This window comes from Triticum urartu, chromosome 4A (genome assembly GCF_056163025.1).
Source record: "Triticum urartu cultivar PI428250 chromosome 4A, HENAU_Tu73, whole genome shotgun sequence".
Taxonomy (NCBI): domain Eukaryota; kingdom Viridiplantae; phylum Streptophyta; class Magnoliopsida; order Poales; family Poaceae; genus Triticum; species Triticum urartu.
The window spans coordinates 360958828-360973188 of record NC_141876.1 but is presented as its reverse complement, the minus strand read 5'-3'; positions in this window follow the sequence as shown (position 1 = coordinate 360973188).

Sequence of the window (14361 nt, the reverse complement as noted above, 5' to 3'; positions counted from 1 at the left end):
CACTAAAATATATGGTATCTTCAAAGAAGATCCCTGTTTGCACAAGTAGAGATAATTACATATTACATTAAGAGTGGCATCAAATCAGTGGCAAAACAATTGCTCGTTCCAGCCATAACAATAAATTAAGATGCAAAACTATATCATTACTTGTGTCATCACAGTTCCAGTGCTTCATTACAGCACTAGGGGTTGATTTTTGTTTTTCTTCCCCTTGTTCTTCCCCTTCATCACTTGGTTCAATAACAGACAAGCTTCGCCTTCAATGTAAGATTTGGCATGTCAATTACGGAGCACAAGTATAGCACTAAACAACGATGTTAATTTTTAGATGAAAGTGGCAAAATACAGGCCAACAGTTGTGAAATATCCTTATCTTACCTCAATGGGATATTACGGTGCACATATAGATTGGAAGTCTTGTCTCCATTTGTGCAGTTCCCTAAAATCAAGCAACATTAGCATACAAGTAGCACAACATATGAAAGCACACTGCACAATCATGTGAAAGAAGGCTAGTACTGACCTCTCATGACGCGGAATTCAAACAACTCACAAGAAGAAGATCTGAACCAAATTTGCCAACACGGATAGGAAGTAAGATCTCCTCTTGTGCACTTCCACTAAGATGAAGCAATCAAGCAACATTATCGGTGTGACGTTTTGGTTGAACTGCACAAAACACTCTTAAAACAAAGGTGTTTTGTGGAGTGCAACAAAAGGTCACAATAGCAACGAGGTGAAGTAGATAACCTTGTTTACACAGAGGTGCAAAGGAAACAACTAGTGGTCAATAACGGTGGATGGCACAGAAGCCAACAAAAAGAAGCATCGAACTTATCTAAATGGGAAAGAAAGAAAGACAGTAGCATGATACGTCTCCAACGTATCTATAATTTTTGATTGCTCCATGCTATATTACCTACTGTTTTGGACTATATTGAGCTTTATTTTCCACTTTTATATTATTTTTGGGACTAACCAATAAATGGAGGCCCAGCCCAGAATTGCTGTTTTTTGCCTATTTCAGGGTTTCGAAGAAACGGAATATCAAACGGAGTCCAAACGGAATAAACCTTTCTGGAACGTGATTTTCTTCCCGAATATGACCCAGGAGACTTGGACCCTACGCCAAGGAAGCTTCGAGATGGGCACGAGGTAGGGGGGCGCGCCCTATACCCCCAGGCGCGCCACCACCCTCGTGGGCCCACCGAAGCTCCACCGACGTACTTCTTCCTCCTATATATACCTACGTACCCCCAAACGAACAGAAGGGGAGCCAAAAACCTAATTCCACCGCCGCAACTTTCTGTATCCACGAGATCCCATCTTGGGGCCTGTTCTGGAGCTCCGCCGGAGAGGGCCGTCATCACGGAGGGCTTCTACATCATCATAGCCTCTCCGATGAAGTGTGAGTAGTTTACCTTAGACCTTCGGGTCCATAGTTAGTAGCTAGATGGCTTCTTCTCTCTTGTGGAGATCTATTCGATGTAATCTTCTTCTTTTTGTGGTGTGTTTGTTGAGACAGATGAATTGTGGGTTTATGATCAAGTCTATCTATGAATAATATTTGAAACTTCTCTGAATTCTTTTATGTATGATTGACTATCTTTGCAAGTCTCTTCAAATTATCCGTTTGGTTTGGCCAACTAGATTGGTAATTCTTGCCATGGGAGAAGTGCTTAGCTTTGGGTTCGATCTTGCGGTGTCCTTTCCCAGTGACAGAAGGGGCAGCAAGGCACGTATTGCATCGTTGCCATCGAGGATAACAAGATGGGGTTTATTTCATATTGCATGAATTTAGCTCTCTACATCATGTCATCTTGCTTAAAGCATTACTCTGTTTTTAACTTAATACTCTAGAAGCATGCTGGATAGTGGTCGATGATTGGAGTAATAGTAGTAGATGCAGAATCATTTCGGTCCACTTGTCACGAACGTGATGCCTATATACATGATCATGCCTAGATATTCTCATAACTATGCTCAATTATGTCAATTGCTCAACAGTAATTTGGTCACCCACCATAGAAAACTTATGCTCTTGAGAGAAGCCACTAGTGAAACCTATGGCCCCCGGGTCTATTCTCATCATATCAATCTCCATCACTTTAATCTTGCTTTGCTTTTTTACTTTGCCTTTTACTTTTCACTTTGCATCTCTATACCAAAAATACCAAAAATATTATATCTATCAGATCTCACTCTCGTAAGTGACCGTGAAGGGTTTGACACCACCTAATCGCGTTGGTTGCGAGTAGCTATCGTTTTGTGCAGGTACGAGGGACTTGATCGTGGCCTCCTACTGGATTGATACCTAGGTTCTCAAAAATTGAGGGGAATACTTACGCTACTCTTCTGCATCATCCTTTCCTCTTCAGGGAAATCCAACGCAAGCTCAAGAGGTAGCAAGAAGAATTTCTAGCGCCGTTGCCGGGGAGTCTAGACAAAAAGTCAACATACGAAGTACCCATCACAATCCGTATCTCCCGCATTACATTATTTGCCATTTGCCTCTCGTTTTCCTCTCCCCCACTTCACCCTTGCCGTTTTATTCGCCCTCTCCTTCTCCCTCTCTCTCTATCCTCCCTCTCTATTTTCCTCTTTTTGCCCACTTGCTTTTTGTTTGCTCGTGTGTTGGATTGCTTGTTTGTCGTGATGGCTCAACCGAGATTTGGTGATCTTCACCTTAAAAGGTTAGAGGAGATCGAAAACAACGTTAGGAAGTTTATGGTTTTGCAATTTGAGCATAATAATTTCTTTAGAAACGAGCTTAAGGAACAAAAAAGTTTTATGAGTTATATGAATAAAGAGCTTGATGATATGTCTAAAGAATTTGATGGTATAAGATCCCAAATTGCTCGTCTAGAAAAGGTGACTGCTGAAATTTCGGATATGCAAGCCACCTTAGTCAATAAGATGGCTGCTAAACCGAATTCCTATGAAAATCAAGATGAAGATCTAAAATTTATTGATGTGTCTCCTATTAAATCTTTGTTTTGCAATATGAATCTTGATGAAACTGAATATGATCTTCCTTTACCTAGAAGGCGTTCTAAAAATTCGGAGTATTTAGATCTTTATGATGAAATTAATGAAAGTGGGATTGAAAGAAATAAAAATCTAGATGTTGCTAAACCCACTATATTGGATTTCAAGGAATTTAATTATGAAAGTTGCTCTTTAATTGATTGTATTTCCTTGTTACAATCCGTGCTAAATTCTCCACATGCTTATAGTCAAAAGAAAGCCTTCACCGAACATATTGTTGATGCCTTGATGCAATCTTATGAAGAAAAGCTTGAGTTGAAAGTTTCTATCCCTAGAAAACTCTATTATGAGTGGGAACCAACTATTAAAATTAAAATTAAGGATCATGAGTTTTATGCTTTGTGTGATTTGGGTGCTAGTGTCTCTACTATTCCCAAGACTTTGTGTGATTTGCTAGACTTCCGTAATCTTGATGATTGCTCTCTAAACTTGCATCTTGTGGATTCCACTATTAAGAAACCAATGGGAAGAATTAATGATGTTCTTATTTTTGCAAATAGGAATTATGTGCCCGTAGATTTCATTGTTCTTGATATAGATTGCAATCCTTCTTGCCCTATTATTCTTGGTAGACCTTTCCTTAGAACAGTTGGTGCGATTATTGATATGAAGGAAGGGAATATTAGATTTCAATTTACATTAAAAAAGGGCATGGAACACTTTCCAAGAAAGAAAATAAAATTTCCATATGAAACTATCATGAGAGCCACTTATGGATTGCCTACCAAAGATGGCAATACCTAGATCTATTCTCGCTTTTATGCCTAGCTTGGGGCGTTAAATGATAGCGCTTGTTGGGAGGCAACCCAATTTTATTTTTATTCCTTTCTTTTTGCTCCTGTTTAGTAATAAATAATTTATTTAGCCTCTGTTTTGGTTGTGTTTTTTTTAGTTAGTGTTTGTGCCAAGTAGAACCGTTGGGAAGACTTGGGGAAAGTCTTGTTGAACTTGCTGTAAAAAAATAGAAAATTTAGCGCTCACGAGAACTGCTGTCATTTTTATTTGGAGAGTGATATTTAGTTAATTCTTTTTGAATATGATTAATAGATAAATTCCTAACGTCCAGCAATTTATTTTAGAATTTTTGGGGTTCCATAAGTTTGCGTTACTTACAGATTACTACAGACTGTTCTGTTTTTGACAGATTCTGTTTTTCGTGTGTTGTTTGCTTATTTTGATGAATCTATGGTTAGTAAAATAGTTTATAATCCATAGAGAAGTTGCAATACAGTAGGTTTAACACCAATATAAATAAATAATGAGTTCATTACAGTACCTTGAAGTGGTCTTTTGTTTTCTTTCTCTAATGGAGCTCACGAGATTTCTATTGAGTTTTGTGTTGTGAAGTTTTCAAGTTTTGGGTGAATTCCTTTGATGGATTATGGAATAAGGAGTGGCAAGAGCCTAAGCTTGGGGATGCCCATGGCACCCCCAAGATAATCCAATGACACAAAAAAGTCAAAGCTTGGGGATGCCCCGGAAGGCATCCCCTCTTTCGTCCACTTCCATCGGTAATTTACCTGGAGCTATATTTTTATTCACCAACATGATATGTGTTTTGCTTGGAGCGTCTTGTATTATTTGTGTCTTTGTGTTTTAGTGTGCCACAATCATCCTTGCTATACACACCTTTTGAGAGAGCCATACATGAATTAAAATTTGATAGAATACTCTATGTGCTTCACTTATATTTTTTGAGCTATGTAATTTTGCTCTATGTGCTTCACTTATATCTTTTGAGCTATGTAGTTTTGCTCTATGTTCTTCACTTATATCTTTTGAGCATTATAATTTTGCTCTGTGTGCTTCACTTAGATCTTTTAGAGCACGGTGGTGGATTTTTTTTAAAGAAACTATTGATCTCTCATGCTTCACTTAAATTATTTTGAGAGTCTCTTAATAGCATGGTAATTTGCTTAATGATAATATGCTTGGTATTCAAGATTTGTGAAACTTTCTTTTGAGTGCATTGAATACTAAGAAAAGATTGAAGTATGATAATTGTTTTGAGATATGGAGGTGATAATATTAGAGTCATGCTAGTTGAAGTAATTGTGAATTTAAAGAATACTTGTGTTAAAGTTTGTGATTTCCGTAGCATGCACGTATGGTGAACCGTTATGTGATGAAGTCGGAGCATGATTTATTTATTGATTGTCTTCCTTATGAGTGGCGGTCGGGGACGAGCAATGGTTTTTTCCTACCAATCTATCCCCCTAGGAGCATGCGCGTAATACTTTGCTTTGATAAATTCTAGATTTTTGCAATAAGTATATGAGTTCTTTATGACTAATGTTGAGTCCATGGATTATATGCACCTTTTCCCATCCTTCCACCATTGCTAGCCTCTCTAATACCGTGCACTTTTCGCCGGTATCATACACCTACCATATACCTTCCTCAAAACAGCCACCATACCTACCTATCATGGCATTTCCATAGCCATTCCGAGATATATTGCCATGCAACTTTCCACCGTTCCGTTTATTATGACACGCTCCATCATTGTCATATTGCTAGCATGATCATGTAGTAGACATCGTATTTGTGGCAAAGCCACTGTTCATAATTCTTTCATACATGTCACTCTTGATTCATTGCATATACCGGTACACCGCCAGAGGCATTCATATAGAGTCATATTTTGGTCTAAGTATCGAGTTGTTGATTTGTAAGAAAAATAAAAGTGTGATGATCATCATTTTTAGAGCATTTTCCCAAGTGAGGAAAGAATGATGGAGACTATGATTCCCCCATAAGTCAGGATGAGACTCCGGACGAAAAAAAGAAGAGAAAAAAAGAGAGGCCAAAAAAAGAGAGAAAAGGCCCAAATAAAAAAAATGAGAGAAAAAGAGAGAAGGGACAATGTTACTATCCTTTTACCACACTTGTGCTTCAAAGTAGCACCATGATCTTCATGGTAGAGAGTCTCTCTTTATGTCACTTTCATATAGTAGTGGGAATTTTACATTATAGAACTTGGCTTGTATATTCCAATGATGGGCTTCCTCAAAATGCCCTAGGTCTTCGTGAGCAAGCAAGTTGGATGCACACCCACTTAGTTTCTTTTGATGAGCTTTCATATACTTATAGCTCTAGTGCATCCGTTGCATGGCAATCCCTACTCACTCACATTGATATCTATTGATGTGCATCTCCATAGCCCGTTGATACGCCTAGTTGATGTGAGACTATCTTCCCCTCTTTTTGTCTTCTCCACAACCACCATTCTATTCCCCATATAGTGCTATATCCATGGCTCATGCTCATGTATTGCGTGAAGATTGAAAAGGTTTTGAAAAAGTTAGAGTATGAAACAATTGCTTGGCTTGTCATCGGGGTTGTGCATGATTTAAATACTTTGTGTGGTGAAGATAGAGCATAGGCAGACTATATGATTTTGTAGGGATAACTTTCTTTGGCCATGTTATTTTAAGAAGACATGATTGCTTTGTTAGTATGCTTGAAGTATTATTATTTTTATGTCAATATAAACTTTTGTCTTGAATCTTTCGAATCTGAATATTCATATCACAATTAAGAAGATTTGCATTGAAATTATGCCAAGTAGCACTCCGCATCAAAAATTCGCTTTTTATCATTTACCTACTCGAGGACGAGCGGGAATTAAGCTTGGGGATACCTGATACGTCTCCAACATATCTATAATTTTTGATTGCTCCATGCTATATTACCTACTGTTTTGGACTATATTGGGCTTTATTTTCCAGTTTTATATTATTTTTGGGACTAACCTATTAACCGGAGGCCCAGCCCAGAATTGCTATTTTTTTTTGCCTATTTCAGTGTTTCAAAGAAACAGAATATCAAACGGAGTCCAAATGGAATAAACCTTTCTGGAATGTGATTTTCTTCCCGAATATGACCCAGGAGACTTGGACCCTACGCCAAGGAAGCTTCGAGGTGGGCACGAGGTAGGGGGCGCGCCCTATACCCCCAGGCGCGCCCCCACCCTCGTGGCCCCACCGAAGCTCCACCTACGTACTTCTTCCTCCTATATATACCTACGTACCCCCAAACGAACAGAAGGGGAGCCAAAAACCTAATTCCACCACTTCAACTTTCTGTATCCACGAGATCCCATCTTGGGGCCTGTTCCGGAGCTCCGCCGGAGAGGGCCGTCATCACGGAGGGCTTCTACATCATCATAGCCTCTCCGATGAATTGTGAGTAGTTTACCTCAGACCTTCGGGTCCATAGTTAGTAGCTAGATGGCTTCTTCTCTCTTTTTGGATCTCAATACAAAGTTCTCCCCTCTCCTGTGGAGATCTATTCGATGTAATCTTCTTCTTTTTGCGGTGTGTTTGTTGAGACCGATGAATTGTCGGTTTATGATCAAGTCTATCTATGAATAATATTTGAATCTTCTCTGAATTCTTTTATGTATGATTGGTTATCTTTGGAAGTCTCTATGAATTATCCCTTTGGTTTGGCCAACTAGATTGGTAGTTCTTGCCATGGGAGAAGTGCTTAGCTTTGGGTTCGATCTTGCGGTGTCCTTTCCCAGTGACAGAAGGGGCAGCAAGGCACGTATTGCATCATTGCCATCGAGGATAACAAGATGGGGTTTATTTCATATTGCATGAATTTATCTCTCTACATCATGTCATCTTGCTTAAAGCGTCACTCTGTTTTTAACTTAATACTCTAGATGCATGCTGGATAGCGGTCGATGAGTGGAGTAATAGTAGTAGATGCAGAATCATTTCGGTCTACTTGTCACGGACGTGATGCCTATATACATGATCATGCCTAGATATTCTCATAACTATGCTCAATTCTGTCAATTGCTCAACAGTAATTTGTTCACCCACCGTAGAATACTTATGCTCTTGAGAGAAGCCACTAGTGAAACCTATGGCCCACGGGTCTATTCTCATCATATCAATCTCCATCACTTTAATCTTGCTTTGCTTTTTTTACTTTGCCTTTTACTTTTCACTTTGCATCTCTATACCAAAAATACCAAAAATATTATATCTATCAGATCTCACTCTCGTAAGTGACCGTGAAGGGTTTGACACCACCTAATCGCGTTGGTTGCGAGTAGCTATCGTTTTGTGCAGGTACGAGGGACTTGATCGTGGCCTCCTACTGGATTGATACCTAGGTTCTCAAAAATTGAGGGGAATACTTACGCTACTCTTCTGCATCATCCTTTCCTCTTCAGGGAAATCCAACGCAAGCTCAAGAGGTAGCATAGCTTTTCTCAAACGGTGGCATTAATTAATATTAACATAGAGATTATATTAACAATAAAATTCGTTAAACATGTAATTTGCTTTTAATTGTGGCATTGCATCAATTTTCCAGCGGCATTATTAGAGGGTGTTTGTTTACAGGGACATTTTTGTGTAGGGACTAAAAAAAGTCCGTGTCAGTCCCATCTAAACCAAATAGGAGGGACTTTTAGGGACTGAGGAAAGAAGACCCCGAGGGAGAGTCTTTTTGGGACTTTTTCCAACAGTTGCCCCTGCCCCGCATCGCAACCTGTCTCTACTAGTTCATTACTAGGGGTAACATGGTCTTTTAGCATGTCATTTAATAACCTCTAGTCCATGTTTAGTCCCTGGAACCAAGCAGGTAGGGACTAGGGAGTTTTTAACCAAACAGGGCCTTAGATTAACAACAGCTAAAGAGTTGCACGGGATAGTGGACGCACCAGCACCATGTGCATCTACCGATGTATGAAGGGGTGATGCACAGTCTGTTGCAACAAAGAACAAAAACAACCAAGGAGCATATTTGTGTTGGTCCCAGTTTTGTTATCTTTAGACACCTTTCCCTATGTGAGCGCAACAAATCTAGTCCCGCTCAAACTCTACAGCCTTGTCCCCCAAAACAGAAGATCAGTTCGTTACAAATGTGTGTACTGCATTCATCATTGTTTCCCCTTTTCGACCAACGTTGGTGTTGGATAGCCAGCCTGTACTAGTACTTTCCCCCTTCCTTTCCTCTTTGAACCACATCCTAGATTCATGCTATACAACTTTCCCCACTACTTTCCTGTTTGATCCAACACTTAGATTTGAGTGCAGAAGCGGAAAAAGCCCACATGCAGCTAGAGCAATGCATGTGGAATAAGTAAATTATACCTTAAGGGAGTGGTTCGGTGGGCGACCGGAGGCCGTTCGGCCCACACTATGTACAGCGGCAAGGAAGAAGGGGTCGGAGGCCCTCCTGCACCGCCGCTGGGTGAAAGAGAACACCTGCACCGGTAGTGGATTCCCTCCCTCGCCGACGACGGTAGCGTTAAGCCTCCTTCCCTTCCCGGCGGACGGATCCTGCCGGCTCTTTGACCAGCAGTGAGGGGAGAGAGAGGCCAACAAAGTCTTGTTTAGATCTGGAGAGGGTGAGAGAGTGTGAAGAGAGAAACTACAAGCGCTGAGGCTCCAGCGTGTATATATATACTAGAGAGAGAGTGTGAAGAGTGCAAACCCTATAAAACAAGCGCCGAGGCTATAGCGTATACGTGTTTAGGTGATTATACGGTCACTACAAGATCGTATAGCTCCGTATCCATCCATTTTGACCAGTCAAAGAATCCTCCTAGCACCACCCCAGATCACTTTCTCTCTCTGTCATGTGGGGCCTATCTGTCATTGGGTGGAAGAAATAAGTCGAACAAAAAAAATTATGCTCAAGTGTAGTTATCGAAACCGAGACCTCGAGTTTGATGAGCGAACAGGCTAACCAGCTACACCCCCCATGTTATGTTTAACGAGAGGAAAATAACCTTCAATACATTCCTGCATTCGTGTGACAAGCATGCCGTGTTTTTTTGGCATGGGAGTCATTGGGATTTAAATCATAATCGTGTCATGTGGCTTTGGTGGTAAGGTATTTTGGGATTTAAAGCAGTGTTGGTAGTACAAAAATAATGCAGCCTTAGTCACCTTACTTTTCTCCACGTAGTACGTTGGGTCCCACCATTTAGAGGGTGAAACAAACAAATTAATAAGAAAAATTAAAAGCGCCAGCGGTGTATCTTACCTCACACATCTCGCTACTGCTCGTGAACACTGTCCAATTGATCCCTCTGTTCGATCATGTACTATTTTAAGTGAATCCTTATTATAACATGCACATAATTTTGGGCACTTGAATTCGACCGAAGTCAGTGTGCCACCGTATCTCGTACTACTCCCTCCGTCTAGGTGTAATAAGTCACGTTAGAAGGTGTAGTGGGACCAAGGTGCAAGCAGATTTTTTTCGAAACGAGGTGCAAGCAGATTGGAGGAGAAGGAGAAACTTGACCGGTCCTTCCTCCAATCAAAGCCCTGATTTCTGTCTCTAAACGCAACAATTAATCACAACAACTAAGAGATGCCGTTTTAGCTACCATGCAGTGACACGTATTAACTCGCATGCATCAACGCATAGTTGCGCTCCATGCATTGGGTTTCCCGGGGAGATAACAAGGCAGAGTAAGGAGCGTTTGGTTACATTTGTAGGCTGGTCATAGTCGTGAGTAACTTGGACTAGTAACATGCATATGTTACTAGTCTATGTTACTACTTTCACACTAGGTAGTAACATATGAATGGTAACATGCAAGTCTTCATTAATTGAGATATAGACTCATTTTACCTCGGTGTGTGTGTGTGTGTGTGTGTGTGTTTAACAGAATGTGTGTGTTAGAGAGAGCGACACATCGACCTACACCTACAGAGAGATTGTGTGTAGTGTACGATTTAGCTATGAGAGTTGGTGCATCCTATCGTTTCCGGGAGTCCGGTCGGGACAGGCGGGACAGCTGCCACGCCCGCTCCTGACCAGTCTCGCACACCCAAAGCTCCTCCATCGCCCCCGCGCGCTTCTCTCCCGAAACGGTCAGCACCGCTCCAAAGAATCCGTGCCGCATTCATGCCCGGGCAGAGTGGACGTGACCTCTCACTGGCGCCTGGGTTGAAGGGAGAAGCGGATTCAAGAGTGATGGTTGCTTCGTCCGTTCAACTTACTGTTGGGTCTATGTGATTTGACGGCTCATTGGTCATTATTACTGAGGTGGTAGGACTGCTGGATGTCCCACGCTTTCGGCGAAAGGAGGTACTACTAGATTGCAATTTTCTACATTCTCAGTGGAGGAGTGCGAGAGAAGTGAAAACACGCAGGCTCAGTGATTACAAGGCCCACCTCACACTATCACCATATTTTCTGGACACCGTGCGACACCAAACTCTTTACATAGTACTAGTATAGTACGTACTGTAATTTATCAGCAAGATAAATTTGTTCAATGCTATGAAGCTTCCAGCTTCTGTTTCATGTATCTTGCGTCCAAGGTTGCCCGTTGCAACATTTCATCAAATACAAAGGAGACTAACATGCATGCTACTGCATCTCAATGATTGACAGATCATAGCCAATATGTACTCCCTCTGTTCCAAAATAAGTGTCTCAAGTTTATGCAAACTTTAGTACAAAGTTGTACTACTATTAAAGTTGACACTTATTTTGGAACAGAGACAACTAAAGAAAAAAGATCAATGCAGTCCCTAGCCCTTGAACCCTAAACCCTAAGGCCTCCTTTGGTTTGTAGGATTTTTATAGGAATTCTATAAGACAGGATTTGCAAAGGAAAAATTCCTTTGAAGCCCTTTGTTTTGTAGGAATGGATTCCTATTCCTATGTAGGATAGGAATCACTCCTTCACGTTTTGGAGGGAAAAAACATTAGCCTAGACTCAATGGAAAAATCCTATCCTATGCACCAAATGACATCTATTTCACTATAGGAATTGACATGCATGTCATCTCACTTCCTATGATTTTCCTATTCCTATAAAATTCCTATCCTATGAACCAAAGAAGGCCTAACTAGGCTTTAATTTGCTGGAAACGTTGGAGTTTCCGAAGAAATGAAGTTTGCAACCCCTTGACCATCGGATCATTTTGTGCAGTTTCACCAAACTCGAGATGAGCATCCCCGTGGCATAGAAATTGAAGAAGCGTTCTTAGAATAAGATTACTGGGACTAGTTGATGAAACATAAACTCATCAAAAATACAGTACATAGAAGCCAGTAGAGGTACGTGCGGGGCAAAGAAGTAGAGAAATATCCACATGGAGTGATGTGGGCAGCTGGAACAGTGGTGCAAGCCGGCTGTAAAGGGAGTTGTACCTGAGGGATGTCGGGACGCAGCTCAACCTAGAGGAGGGCGACATGAGGAGGAAACTGCCCACGTCGCGGAAGTGAGCAATTGATGAAGGCAACCTCACCAGCTTTGTGAGAGAGAACGTCGGGGACCCCTGATCGGGACGTGCCAACAGTGGGTTTTCGCCGTCGGCGACGGCAACCGCATCTACACTAAAAGCATCCACCCCTTCCCCCGGCGGATGTGATCCGCCGGGATGTTAGAGATGTGGCCACAGTCGTTTTGTGTGAGAGAGTGTGAAGACTGAAGAGAGAAACCCCAGCAAGCAACCGAGTAGGCTCGTCCTGCCTATGTATATAGTGGAGCGGTTTCCTTTTCTCTCCATATGAACCTATTTATATTGCATACGTGCCACTAAAGAAAAAAACTTTATTTATAAATGATGTGGCACCTACTACTCTTTCTCCTATAAACCTTACGCTTGGCATCTCCAAAATATTAACATTGCGATTGGCTCTTCGCCTCTTCGGGAAGTCGAGCAATAATGGTACTGCAGTATATATATCGTTCTGGCTATATGAGACCGAATGAATTGCTGCACGTCCACCACGTGGGAGAGGGTCGAGGGGCGAGGGAGAGTGCATACTATTACGTCCGTTTTAATATGGACTACATACAGAGCAAAATGAGTGAATCTACACTGTAAAATATGTCTATATACATCAGTGTTTGCAGTATGTACTAGTAGTTCATATTGAAATCTACTAAAGGACATATATTCCAAACAATATGATAATCTCTCTAACCAAGGTAGCGACGAGGAGTAAACAGAGGGAGTAGTAAAATTTTCTCCTCGTCCCGCGAGCCACCGCGCGCGTGGGCGAGGGAGCGGGCATAAAGGCGTACTAGTAAGCAAGCTTCACCTCATCCTGCGGGCCACCACGCCCGTGGGCGGGGGAGACAGTGTACTAAGCAAGCTTCTCCTCGTTCTGCGAGTTGACGGGACACATCAAAAGTACTCCAGTGTATAGATCCTTGCCTGTAAGGTAGGCCCCACATGGTTTGCCTCTTTTTTAACATAATGCGTCAAGTCGCAATTTGTTTGTTCACCCGTGGTAGACGATCCTCCATCAAGTGGACAACCAGTACACGTGTCAAATTACTACGTGGGCTGCCTTTTCGTACAGAAATGAGCTCCACCGTGTACCCAAGCGAGTGTGGTTGGGAAAGAGACGGGAGTACGTGTATCGTGCGTGCACCTCTTCTCTTCGTGCACGTCCCCCACCTACGTGGGTGTGTGTGAGAGAGATACAAACCTAGACAGATGGCATGTGCATTCATGAGTGTTTTTTTTGGGGGGTGGTGATTTTGTAAATGTATTTGTGGGAATATATGTCGGTGACATCTCAAACAAAATTTTGCATGCAATGTGTGTGAAATAGAGGCACATCCATATCATATAGAGAGCGCCAGAGGGGGCGATCCACGAGCAGAGAGGGAGGGGTCATAGATATCGATAGAGTCGAAGAGAGGATCAAGTGGGTGTGTGCGATATGGATGAAGAGAGCCATCAAAATTGTGTGTGTGCAAGTCAAAGATATAGGGTGACTTACCTACCAGAACATTAGAGGGCACATGGCAAGTTTGTGTGTGGCAGGGAGACATGACTAGAGCGCTCGATGTATCGGTGTGTGGGGGTGGGGGGGGGAGGCAGAGGCCTAACTAGAGAGGTAGAATGACTCGTATATGTGTTGAGAAGGAGAGACCCAGCTATGTGTTGAGGGAGATGGGTTAACATCCATACATAACTGAAGGACGGGAAATAGGTTGGGACAGAGAGAGAGAGAGGAGAGAGAGAGAGGGAGGGAGAGGGGTAGAGTGCTGGATGGGTGATGGAGTTGCTTCTCGAAGATGGTGGGAGAGGCCTACTAGACAAACTGAGGGTAGAAATACAATATTATCAATAAGTGTGGGGATGTGTTTCTGTGTGTGTCTGTGCATGATAGATCTGTCGGGACGCATGCATGGATGATGAAGGGGAACGATGTGTTTGCTAAGCAAACCTAACTAGATCAGTAGATCAATTGTTGTTGGTCGGAGGAACGGAGAGACATAACTAATGAGGTAGATCGATCAACGCGTGGGGAAAACAAGTTATAAGGACCTAGCTAGCTATATGTATAGCGGGAGAT